At 51.2% G+C, this 12,470-nt stretch overlaps 1 protein-coding gene across 5 annotated transcripts in view; it reads right to left on the reverse strand.

The window, feature by feature from the left end:
- LOC105496296 (DLG associated protein 4) overlaps positions 1-12,470 on the reverse strand; it is a 234,076-nt gene that overhangs the window by 171,445 nt on the left and 50,161 nt on the right. For 4 of the 5 annotated variants that reach the window (XM_011766607.2, XM_011766608.3, XM_011766606.3 and 1 more), the window contains exon 2: positions 57-287. The gene's annotated coding sequence lies outside the window, so the exon portion shown is untranslated. Of the gene's footprint in view, positions 1-56; positions 292-12,470 lie in introns of those variants that run through there. The other variant, XM_071079372.1, reaches the window with a different exon arrangement.

Raw genomic sequence — 12,470 nt, forward strand, 5'->3', positions numbered from 1 at the left:
TGTGCCAAGCATGGGGGGCTGGTGAGGAGACCAGGCCTGCGGACGCAGTTACTTACCAACCAGGGAGCTATGAGCACAGGAAACACGGCAAGCTGTCGGGGCCCAGCAGGCATCAGCTCAGGCGCGGGCACTGGACCGAGGGCTGGCACACACATCCCTCTAGGCACTCGATCAGAGGTGCCGGCAGGAAGCAGCTCGGGACAGGGGCTCTGCCACCGCCCGGGGGTCACCAGGTCCAGGTCACACACAGGGCCCCAAGGTTCCTGGCAGAGGGGAGGCACGGGTGCCTGCAGGAATGGGGAAGAATGGTGATTAGGAGGTGCTGGAGGTAAGCCCTCCACCTGAGACCCTTGGACTGGCCCTGGGGACACGAGGGAAGGAGACAACATGGAACAGTGGTCATAGAAACCCAAGTGTTTGCACAACACTACATTTTCCAAAGCACCCTGGCATCCCAGCTCATGTGCGCACCCACATTGTTTTTTTAGAGGCAAATCTGCATGTCATGCATATTTACAATGCCTTTCCCACCACCCACAGAATCCCCACAGCAGCCAGGAAGCTGGGTTCCAAAGGCTCAAATCCTTCCCTGTCTTGCTTCTTCCTCCTTTTCCCCGGATGGGGGAAGTTGGGAAAGGGGCAGGAGTCATGCGGTCCTGAGTTCAAATCCCAGCTCAGCCTCTCACATGTGGGGTGACACCGGGGAGGCAGCTTCCCCTCTCTGAGCCTTAGTTTCCCCACCAGCCAAATGGGAACAAGAGCGCCTCCTCTGAAGGCTACTGTGAGGACTGAGAAGACAGTGCAGGTGAAATATTTGGTGCATAATATGTGCCCAATAAGCCCAACAAAGGCACTTCTAAGAGGCCCTTCACTGCATCGCATCACCACTTCCATGTGGCGCATCTCGTGTGAGAGCACAGGGAAGCCAGGTGTCCCTCTCCACCCACTTCCCCTGAACAGGTGCCACTGCTCCTGCCTGGATCTGTAAATCAGCAGGAACCAGGCCAGGCGCAGTGGCTCACGCCTGTAATCCCAGCACTTTGGAAGGCGGAGGTGGGTGGATCACTTGAGGTCAGGAGTTTGAGACCAGTCTGGCCAACATGGTAAAACCCCATCTCTACTAAAAATAAAAAAATTAGCCGGGTGTGGTGGCACACGCCTGTAATCCCAGCTACTCAGGAGGCTGAGGCAGGAGAATCACTTGAACCTAGGAGGCAGAGGTTGCAGTGAGCCGAGATGGTGTCACTGCACTCCAGCCCGGGTGACAGAGTAAGACTCCATCTCAAAAAAACCAAAACCAAAAACAACCCACGAATCAGCAGGAACCAGTCCTCCAGGCAGAGGAAAAAGGCCCCTCTATTCCACACCCTCTCCCGGAAGCCTTTTGGCTGCCCTGGAGGCCTCAGTGGAACACCCTCCGCCCACCCTCCACCCTCTCCCCTCCCATTTTACAGGTCAAGAAACGGAGACACAGAGGAAGCCGAGCTGGCGTGGGGACACAGAATCCGAGTGGTAGGTCAGGATTTGAACTCAGGCTTTCCACATCTGAGCCCTGGGAGGAGAGGTCCAGGTCTAGGGGGCCCTGGGATAGGAGGAATGAGGAGAAAGGGGAAGTCACTGGTGGGGGAGGCTCACCTTTCTCCCCTCGCTATCTCAGGGGCCTGAAAGGCCTCGCCATCTCTCCTGAGCATCTGATCAAGAACCAAACCTCCAGCATCTACTCAGTGCCAAACCTGTAACAGGCTTTACCTCATTTCCTTTCTGCCACAGCCCTACAATGTCATCTCTATTTTCCAAAGGAAGCATCCAAGGCACAGAGAGCTTCAACAACCCCACACCCAGGACGAGGCAGGGCAGGGCCTCCAACCCAGGCACCTGACTCCAGGATGATGCAGCCTCCCCCAGGGAGAACGTCACCAAACCAAGAAAAACAGGCATAGCCATCTGAATAAAAGTGTTAAGGAGCAGGAAAAGAAATACAAACTTCACTACATTCTAAGTCAGTAGACACAAATTCTCGAAGATGCATAAAATATTTCAAGATTCACCATAAGGTGTGAAAATTTCCAGGGCGGGAAAGACCGGTGTTTGAGAAGATGAGTTCCTGACCGAGTTGTCACTTTTAGCCAAATTCACCCAGAGCCCAAAGCTGAAGGAAAAGAGGTGGCAACCAAGGGGGGGCGGCCTGTGCACAGCACAGTAGGGTGTGCCAAGGCCCTGGCCTAGGAGCCTGAGGCCTCCTCAAATTCCCCACCTCTTCCTTGCTGACAGAACAGCAAGTCTCCTTGATCCCCACTTCTTCTTTTTTATTTTTTGAGACAGAGTGTTACTCTGTTGCCCAGACTAGAGTGCAGTGGTGCAATCATAGCTCACTGTAGCCTTGACCTTCTGGGCTCAAGCGACCCTCCTGCCTCAGCCTCCTGACTAGCTGGGACTACAGGCATGCACCACCACACCTGTCTAATTTTTGTATTTTTTGCAGAGATGAAATGTCGCTATATTGCCCAGGCTGGTCTCAAACTCCTGGCCTCAAGTGATCCGTCCGCCTCAGCCTTTCAAAGTTATGGGATTACAGGCATGAGCCACTGCGCTTGGCCCCGCTTCTTTATAATGGTCGGGAAGCACCATTATACAGTCTCTTGGGTCCGGGCCGTCTGTGATGCTGTTAAAGATTCTGCAACTTCCAATGTGGATGAACTTTGAAACGTGATGCTAAGTAGAAGAGGCCAGACACAGAACACAGCACATGGCATTATTCCATTTCAGTGAAATATCCAGAACAGGTGCCACTGCACAGATGGAAAGTAGATCTGGGCTGCCTCAGGCTTCCTGGTGTGGGGACAGGGACTGAGAGGAGGTGACAGCTAAGGAGTGTGGGGTTTCTTTTTGGAGGTAACGAAAATGCTCAAAACCAGATTGTGGTAACAGATACACAACCCTGTAAATATACTAAAAGCCATTAACTATATAATGGGTGAGTTGTATGGTACATGAATTATATCTCAATTCTTTTTTTTTCTTTAGAGATGGAGTCTTGCTATGTTGCCCAGGCCTGGCCTCAAATTCTTGGGTTCAAGGGATCCTCCTGCCTCAGCCTCAAAAGTAGTTGGGACTACAGGCATGAGCTACTACATCAAGTTAGTTTTTTTTTTTTTTTTTTTTTTTTTGAGACGGAGTCTTGCTCTGTCCCCCAGGCTGGAGTGCAGCGGCACGATCTTGGCTCACTGCAAGCTCCACCTCCTGGGTTCATGCCACTTTCCTGCCTCAGCCTCCCAAGTAGCTGGGACTACAGGCGCCTGCCACCACGCCTGGCTAATTTTTTATATTTTTTAGTAGAGATGGGGTTTCACTGTGTTAGCCAGGATGGTCTTGATCTCCTGACCTCATGATCCGCCTGCTTCGGCCTCCCAAAGTGCTGGGATTACAGGTGTGAGGCACCACGCCCGGCCAGTTTTTTGTTTTTTTTGTTTTTTTTTGAGATGGAGTCTCGCTCTGTCGCCCAGACTGGAGTGCAGTGGCACGATCTCGGCTCACTGCAAGCTCTGCCTCCCGGGTTCACACCATTCTCCTGCCTCAGCCTCCCAAGCAGCTGGGACCACAGGCGCCCGCCACCTCGCCTGGCTAGTTTTTTGTATTTTTTAGTAGAGACGGGGTTTCACCGGGTTAGCCAAGATGGTCTCGATCTCCTGACCTCGTGATCCGCCCGTCTCGGCCTCCCAAAGTGCTGGGATTACAGGCTTGCGCCACCGTGCCCGGCCTTCGGCCAGTTTTTAACTGTTGTAGAGATGGGGGTCTCATTATGTTGCCCAGGCTGCTCTTGAACTCCTGGCCTCAAAGGATCCTCTCACTTTGGCCTTCTGAATAGCTGGGACTACAGGCATGTACCACCACGCTCAGCTTCTATATCTCAATTATTAACACTTAAACAAAACAAAACAAAAGATTCTGCAACTTCCCAACAGGTAGTCATCCTCTGGGAACCTGTGGTCCCTTGTGGTCCTTGTATGTCATGTTCTCCTCCTCCAGGAAGCCCTCTCTGGCCCCGCAGCACCCTTCCCTCCTGCCTGTTACTGGCTCCTAGAGCTCCCTTGCCTTCTCCTCACCACTGCTCATGCCGATGTAAGGTAACCATTGCCATGATCATTGGCTGACACGGCCTCCTCCATCAGCCTGGCACACAGGAGGTGCTCTAGAAATGTTTGTTGATTGAATAAATGAGATAAAATTCCAAACCCTAGGATGCACATATGGCTTCTGGCCCTGGCTCTATTACCTTCCAGCCGAGAAACCCGGGCAAATCATGGAACTGCTCAAGTCTTAATCCCTACTTCGGGGTAGCCAGGGATTCAGAAGGAAATGGACATGGAAAGTTCTTTTTGAAGTGGCTCCTTCCACAGCTGCTCCCATCTCAGTCAATGGAATCTTGTCCTTCCAGCCACTCAGGCCCAAGCCAAACATGAGGCCTCTCCCACCCTCGCCTCTCACACGCAAGCGTTCAGCAATGCCACCGGTCCCCCTTGACCCACCCTGCTGCCACCGCTGTGGACTGGGCCACCATCACCTCGTGCCTGGATTATTCATGCCCTCTCTGTTGTCCTGCTTCTGACCCTGCCCCCAGCACAGAAGCCAGAGGAAATGGGTTAGGCCTTAAGTCAGAACTTGCCCCTCCTCAGCTCCACACTCCCCATGGCCTCACTGCACCTTGAGTAAAAGCTAACAGCCCTGCAGACACCACAGGCAGCCCTGTGCCACCTCTGATTCCCTCCTCCACCTGCTCCCTTTGCCCTAGCTACGCTGGTCCTCAAATATACCAGGCACGTGCCTAACTCAGGGCCTTTGCACGTGCTCTTGCTCTGCCTGCAATGTTGATTGATTGTGTTCAGATGTCTGTGAACCTTACCCCCTCCCTTCCTTCAGAATCTTTATTGAGACCTGACCTTGCCAATGAGAGGGGGTTTGAGCCCAGCAGGAGGACTCAAAAGTATGAACTCCAAGTAAAAATCCAGGCCCTGCCAGTTACGTGGCTGCATGACCTTGGGCAAATATCTTCTCTGCAACTCAGCTGCTCATCTCTAATGTGGGGGTAGTTATAGCCCCTTCTTTATATGGTGGTTGTAGGGCTCAAATGAATTCAGCGAGTGTAACCTGTGTGTCTGCTACACTCCCCAGCCCTCCACAGCACATTCCCTGGGCCTGTCCCTGCCTGCTTTCCTGTTTTTCTCAGCCCATATCATTATACAACAGGCCATGTAATTGCGTAATTTATCCTGATCATTGCCTGCTCCTCTCACTACAGTTGTCAGCCACGAAGGGTAGAGAGTTCTGTCCGCTTCATTGCCACACGCTGTACCCGGCACGTGGAGGTGCTCCGTGAATACTTCATTCAACAAATATTTTCAATACTGGAGATATTTCTTGACCAATTGTCATGAGCTCTGGGTTTTCCCTCCTTCCCCGTTGCAGATGTGACATTTCTCTCTCCAGTCCAGCTCACACCTCTGAGTTCCAAATTCCTACAGCAGCTCTGCTAGCCATCTTGTGGACAGACACTGTGTACTCAATGTGTCCAGGGCCCAGTCTGTGACTTTCGCTGGAGACCATGCCCTCATCCCAGTATCATCTAACCTGGTCACCCTCAGGTGACCAAGAAGCCAGGAAGCTTCTATCCCTCTTCCTCCTCCTCTTTCACACACCCAGAAGTAAAGCCCAAGACTATGTCCTATCTTTTTTTCTTTTTCCTTTTTTTGAGACAGTCTCACTCTGTCGCCCAGGCTGGAGTACAGGGGTGCAATCTCGGCTCACTGCAACCTCTACCCCCCGGGTTCAAGCAATTATTGTGCCTCAGGCTCCCAAGTAGCTAATTTCTGTATTTTTTGTAGAGATGGGGTTTCATCATGTTGGCCAGGCTGGTCTTGAACTCCTGACCTCAAGTGATCTGCCCGCCTTAGCCTCCCAAAGTGCTGGAATTACAGGTATGAGCCACCATGGCTGGAAATGTCCTATCTTTTTTTTTTTTTTTTTTTTTGAGACAGAGTCTCGCTGCGTCATCTAGGCTAGAGTGCAGTGGCGCGATCTTGGCTCACTGCAACTTCTGCCTCCTGGGTTCAAGCATTTCTCCTGTCTTAGCCTCCCGAGTAGCTGAGACTACAGACATGCACCACCATGCCCCGCTAATCATTTTTTTGTGTTTTTGGTAGAGACGGGGTTTCATCATGTTGTCCAAGCTGGTCTCGAACTCCTGACCTCAAGTGCTCCACCTGTCTCAGCCTCCCAAAGTGTTGGCATTACAGGCATAAGCCACCATGCCAGGCCATGTCCTATCTTTTTAAAAAACCTCCTACACAACCCTCAAACCCCCTCCCTTTGATCCCCCAGAGTCACCCCCATCCAGACCAGTACCATCTCTCGTTCGGACACTGCAAGAGCTTCCTCCCTGGGTGCCTGGCTGCCTCCCTGGCCCGTCTTCTCTGCAGCAGCAAGAAGGATCTTTTCAGAACGCATGTGGAACAAATGAACGCCTCACTCTGCAAGCCTGAAAAGCCAAAATCCTTGCTGACTCAAAAAACAAAAAAAACAAAGCTTTTCAAAAGAATTCGACTCAGGGCTCCTCAAATAATGAATGGTCTCCCAAACCTTGCCACCCCAGGCCCAGTTAAAATGGTATTTGTTGTACAAAAATTTAATTTACAAAATGGATTTACACAGAACCTTTTAGCTCAATAAATATTTGCAAAGTTAAACTGAAATGGAAAAATAATTTTTTAAAAATAGCACTGACGGAGTTCCCTTGTGCCCTGGGGGCTTCTTACACCCCCAACGCCTTGTTTCTCCTCTCCGCAAGCCTCTTCTGTTGCTCTGACGCTCCTGGCTTTTCTATCTGGGGGACTATAATTCTTCCCCCTCCCCTGCTGGCTCTGAGATGTGGCTGTTCCGCTGTCCTGAGTCCTTCTCACCCCATGCCCAGCCCCCAGGTGGTGACGCCATTGGCCCCCACGACTCGAATCCCCACCCATACTGACCTCCTGAGTCTCTCCGTGCAGCCCAACGTCGCTCTGAACCTGAGGCTCATCTCCCCAGCGGCCTCCTAAACCCTTGGCCCATCACACCCCCATGTCCAAAATGGACCTCATCCCCTTCTCCCCTAAACCCATCCCACCCTGATGACACCATGATCCACTCAAGTCCCCAAGCTAGAAAACTGGCATCACCCTAGACCCCTCCCTGCCCCCATCCCTCCCCATGCCCAGCCCCCCATGCTCTGCTCAGGCCCCGTCCCGCTGAAGGCACTGCAACACATGCCACCCACCCACTCCTCCGCCAGTTTGTCCACCCGCCCCTTGGTTCACCCTTCATCCACTCCCCCAACCCTTCCAGCTACTCATCACCCACTCACCAAACCGCCACCCACAATTAGCCATGGCCCCGATTCCCCAAGCCATCTGCAGGACTTTATGACATGAAAACGACTTAGACCCATTCCCAGCCTCGAGATGCTCACACACCAGAACGGAGTAGTAGCAGGTGAATAGGAGTCTGCAGAGGCTGGAGGGGACCAGGAGTGTGAACAAGGGCACAGACATCGGAGGGAGACACCTGGGAGGTCTGAGGAACTTGACCAGAAGAAGGTGGGGAGTGACAGAGATGAAGGTGGAAAGGGCAACTGAGGCAGGCTCTGCAGGGCCTGGAGGACCAGGTCAGGAGCTGGACTTCATCCCAGCATTGACTCCGTGGAGCTAAACAGCCTGGGGTCAGATCCCAGCTCTACAGCCTCGTAGCTGTGTGACCTTGGACGAATGGCCTTAGTGTTTCCTGTCTGCAAAATGGGAATAATAACATACCTATTACAAAGGGCTGCTGTGAGGGCAGAGCTAATGCATACACGTAGTATATCTCTTAGCACAGTGTCTGGTAGACAGGAAATGCTCAAGGAGTACAAAGCTGCTATGGCTCCTGGTACTCGTATTACGATCCCCTAATCAGCTAGTAGACAATGGAGTTTTATGCAGAGAGGGCACATGCCCCTGCCCAGGATTCAGTGGGCTGGCCCTTCCTCCCAGCCTCACCATTTCTAGCCTTGCCCTCACCTACCAACTGCCCCAAGCCAGCCACACCCACTGGCCACTGCTCCAGATTAGCCCCCAGCGCTCGATGAACTCCCAGCATGCCTTGCCCTCATTTTGAGAAGCTTGGGCAGTGGCTCCAAGCTGCAAGAGCCTGGGAGGTGTCCCCTCCAGAATGTTCTGATAGGAACAGCCCATGCAGTCTCTCACAGCTCTAGGAACACCGCTATGTGCCTCACAGCAGGTCCTTGCATGCAACACCAACTGGGAAGCCCTTTACCTAGCTTTTTCCTAGAACCCACCGCTCTGTGTAGGCCACAGATGAGGACACTGAGCCTCAGAGAGGAGAAGGAAGATTTCTTTGCCTCAGGCTACACAGCAAGTAAATGGCTGAGCAGGGGTTCGAATTCTGGGTCGGACTCCAGAGCCCCAGCTCTCTCCCCTAAGTCTCAGAAGCCCCTGCAGAAGGATCAGGACTTAAAATAACACATGGGCATGGACTTTCAAGGCATGGAGGAATGCTGTCCAATAGAATTTGTGTCATGACGGAAATGCTCTAATCTGTGCAGTCCCATAGGGTGGCCATGAGCCACGTGTGGCTACTGCACACTGGAAATGTGACTAGTGCAATTAAAAGACTGATTTTTATACAAAAATTAGCCAGGCATGGTGGTGGCATGTGCCTGAAATTCCAGCTACTTGGGAGGCTGAGGCATGAGAATTGCTTGAATCTGGGAGATGGAGGTTACAGTGAGCTGAGATTGCGCCACTGCACCCCAGCCTGGGTGACAGAGACTCTGTCTCAAAAAATAATAATAATAATTAAAAAAATACAAAACTGATTTTTAAATTTAATTTGAAGTTCAATAGCCACATGTGGCTCGTGGTTACCCTACCGGACAGCTCAGGGCCAGGTAGCTTTTAGCATTCTCAATCCCATACTGGAAGGACTGGAACTGCTTGAGTTCTATTTCTTCTTGAGCATTTCTGGGATGCTCATATTTTTTACAAACTCACAAAACATTTTGTCAATTTGTCAGAAAGATTTCTACCGTGATCTACCTGGTCCCTGCTTTTATAAACTGAAGCTGACCAGCACCCTCAAGTTAACTGCTTCTTTACAATTCCAAGTCCTTTAAGAAATAGTTGCCAAACTCCTGCTCTGGGCCAGGCACTGCAACACATACGGGGGACAGGAGCCCGACATGCTTGTCCCTGTCCTCAGGTACTCAGGGTCTGGCAGGAGAGACGTGCCATACATTAGGTTCCACAACAGAGCAGTGTAAGAGTGAGGTTCATGCAACAGCTGGGAAGCCACAAGGACGGGGACGGACTCAGCTGGAGGAGTGAGAGGAGTGAGAGGAGGGACAGTGACGTGGGGCCACCGCACTGCAGTTTGCATTTTCATATTCACTGTCTCATGCGTACCTTACTGTGGCCCCATGGGGGAGGTTGGGCCTTGACTGGTTTCTGGTTTTCTGTGCCCTGGATTCACTTCCAGAATTAGCAGTGAGTGTAGGCCACAGCCCTAAACCCTGGGACACGGCAGCCAAGAACCATACAGCCAGTGACAGCAGAGCTGGCTCGGACTCCCTGTCCAGTGCTCCCCTGAATCCACCAGTCGCTTCTTGGGAAGGTTCACTCAGGACCCAGCCAGCTGGTGTCCAAATTTGTTTTCAGTTGAGAACCTAGAAATCAGATGTTCCCTAAGCCCTCCAAAGGGCAAGTCCTGTAAATCCGTAAACTTCCCGGCAGCTCTGACGGGATCCACGGCTCCCTCACCGGCCATCTGGCCTCCTCCCATCCCACTTGCTGACTTCCAAAGGCTGTGGAAAATCTTCACCTTAATGACATTTCCCTGTAATCCCGTTGTTCGTATTCCACACTCTCAGGGCCTGCCACAGTGGCCCACTCTCGCCTGCCCTACTTTTCTTTTCTCGGAATCATTCTCCGATCTCATCGTTGGTTCATTTCGTTCATCTTGGGAAGCATTTCTATGCACTTCCTAAAGATGCTCCTGCTTGGGGTCTTTGGGCCTTGGAAACTCAACCAATTCCAGTCCTTCCATGTCTTCTTGTTCACACTGAGCTCAGACGGTCCACAGCCATGCTCTTCCTCCCTCCCTTGTTCGAACCTTCTTTGGATTCCTCACAGTGGCTTTGGAGCAAAAGGCAGAAATACCGTATTGCAAACCAACACTTCTTGAGCCCCAAGGGCTGATGGGAGCCCTGACCCAGGCTGGGGTGATTATAGAAACAGCAAAAAGGAGGCAAGGCTTTGGTTGGGCCTTAGAGGATACACAGGTGTCCACTAGGTGGGCAGAGTGGGAAGGGTATTGGAGGCAGAAGAAACAGCTGGTACAAAAGGCAGAAAGAGGGACAGAGCACGCCATTTTTGGGAACTTCTGCACGAGTCAGGTGCTGGTCTGTGTGCTCTGGAGGAGAAGGAGAGGAGAGAGGGGAGAGACGGGGCTAGAAATGCAGGTAGGGGCTCACTCACGAGGGTCCTGCAGTGCCAGTCCAGGGAGTCTGGCCTTTACCCTGGGAGCAATGGGAGCTTCACCAAATGTGTGTGGGAGAAAGATCACCCAACAGCTTTGTGGGGTAGTATAGAGGTGGGTGGCGAGGTCCAGGCGAGAGCTGACAATGGTTCACCTAGGGCACTGGGGCCCAAAGACAGCAGACAGATTCAGGAGACATGCAGACTGAAAAATCAATCCAATTTGGGGCTGGTTTGATATGGGGAATGAGGCAGAGGGAGGATTCAGGGATGACTCCCAGATTTCTGTCCTGATGACTGGGGGATATATTGAATACTAAGGTTTTGGTTATAACAGGGGCCTGAAACTTTTTCTTAAAAGGCTGATGGTATATATTTCAGGCTTACAGGCCATATGGCACTGCAAAGCAGCCATTGACAACACATTAGTAAGTGGCAAGTTCTAACTTTTTTTTTTTTTTTTTTTAACAAAAACAGGCTGCCCATAGGCCATAGTTTGCTGACCCCTGAGATACAAACAAGAACAACAATGGGCCAGGCGCAGCGGCTCACCCTTGTAATCCCAGCACTTTGGGAGGCTGAGGCAGTGGATCAGCTGAGGTCAGGAGTTCGACACCAGCCTGGCTAACAAGGTGAAACCTCGTCTCTACTAAAAATACAATAATTAGCTGGGCATAGTGGCAGGCGCCTGTAATCCCAGCTACTCAGGAGGCTGAGGCAGGCGAATCACTTGAACCCAGGAGGCAGAGGTTGCAGTGAGCCAAGATCGTACCATTGCACTCCAGCCTGGGTGACAGAGCAAGACTCCATCTCAACAACAACAACAACAACAACAACAACAACAAAAGAACAATGAAACCATCTCAAGCTGGCTTTAACAATAAAGTGAATTGATTGATCCATGTAACTGTCTGGATTTGTGGTGTACTTCAGGCACAGCTGAATCAGGGTTCCAGCTTCTTAGCCCTGTCCTCCTCCATGTGTTAATTACATCCTAAAGCTGGCTTTGCTAATGTACACAGGGTGTCTGTTCCAGATATAACAAACATACTATCAGGGGCATGAAAAAGGGCTGCTGTTCCAGCCCCAGTCCTAAGAGTCACTCTGATTGGACTGGTTTATCTCACTTGCCCATCCAGGAACCAATCATCAGGCCTGGAGGATGGAACACACTGATTGACCTAGCCTGGGTCATGAGCTCTATGCCCTGACTGGCTTAACCTGGGGCCTGAGCTCTATCCTCGTGGGAGGGGTGGAGTCAGTTTCCCTACAACTGTGTAGCTCCTCAACAGGAATCAAGGTCTGGTGGGCTGGAAAAGGGAGGTTATACAAGAGAAATGAAAACATATGTCCCCATGAAGACTTGTACATGAATGTTCATAGCAGCATTATTCATAATAGCCCCAAACTAGAAATAATTCAAATGCCCATTGACCAGCAAACAGATAAGCAAAATGTGGAATGTCCATAAAATGGAATATTACTCAGCACTAAAAAGGAATAAAGTACTGATACATGCAACAACACAGATGAATGTCAAAAACATTATGCTCCTGGGCGCAGTGGCTCACGCCTGTAATCCCAATACTTTGGGAGGCTGAGGTACGAGGACTGCATGAGCCCAGGAGTTTAAGACCAGCCTGGGCAAAATGGTGAAACCATGCCTCTGCAAAACCCACAAAAATTAGCTGGGCATGGTAGCACGCATCTGTAGTCCCAGTTACTCAGGAGGCTGAGGTGAGAGGATCGTTGAGCCTGGGAGATCAAGACTGCAGTAAACCATGATTGTGCCACTGCACTCCAGCCTAGGAGACAGAGCGAGACCCTGTGTCTTAAAAAAAAGAAAAAAGAAAAAAGAAAAAAAGAACAGGAAAAAAAAATCATTATGCTGAGTGAATGAAGCTAGACGTG

This window comes from Macaca nemestrina, chromosome 15 (assembly GCF_043159975.1).
Source record: "Macaca nemestrina isolate mMacNem1 chromosome 15, mMacNem.hap1, whole genome shotgun sequence".
NCBI classification, from domain to species: Eukaryota; Metazoa; Chordata; class Mammalia; order Primates; family Cercopithecidae; genus Macaca; species Macaca nemestrina.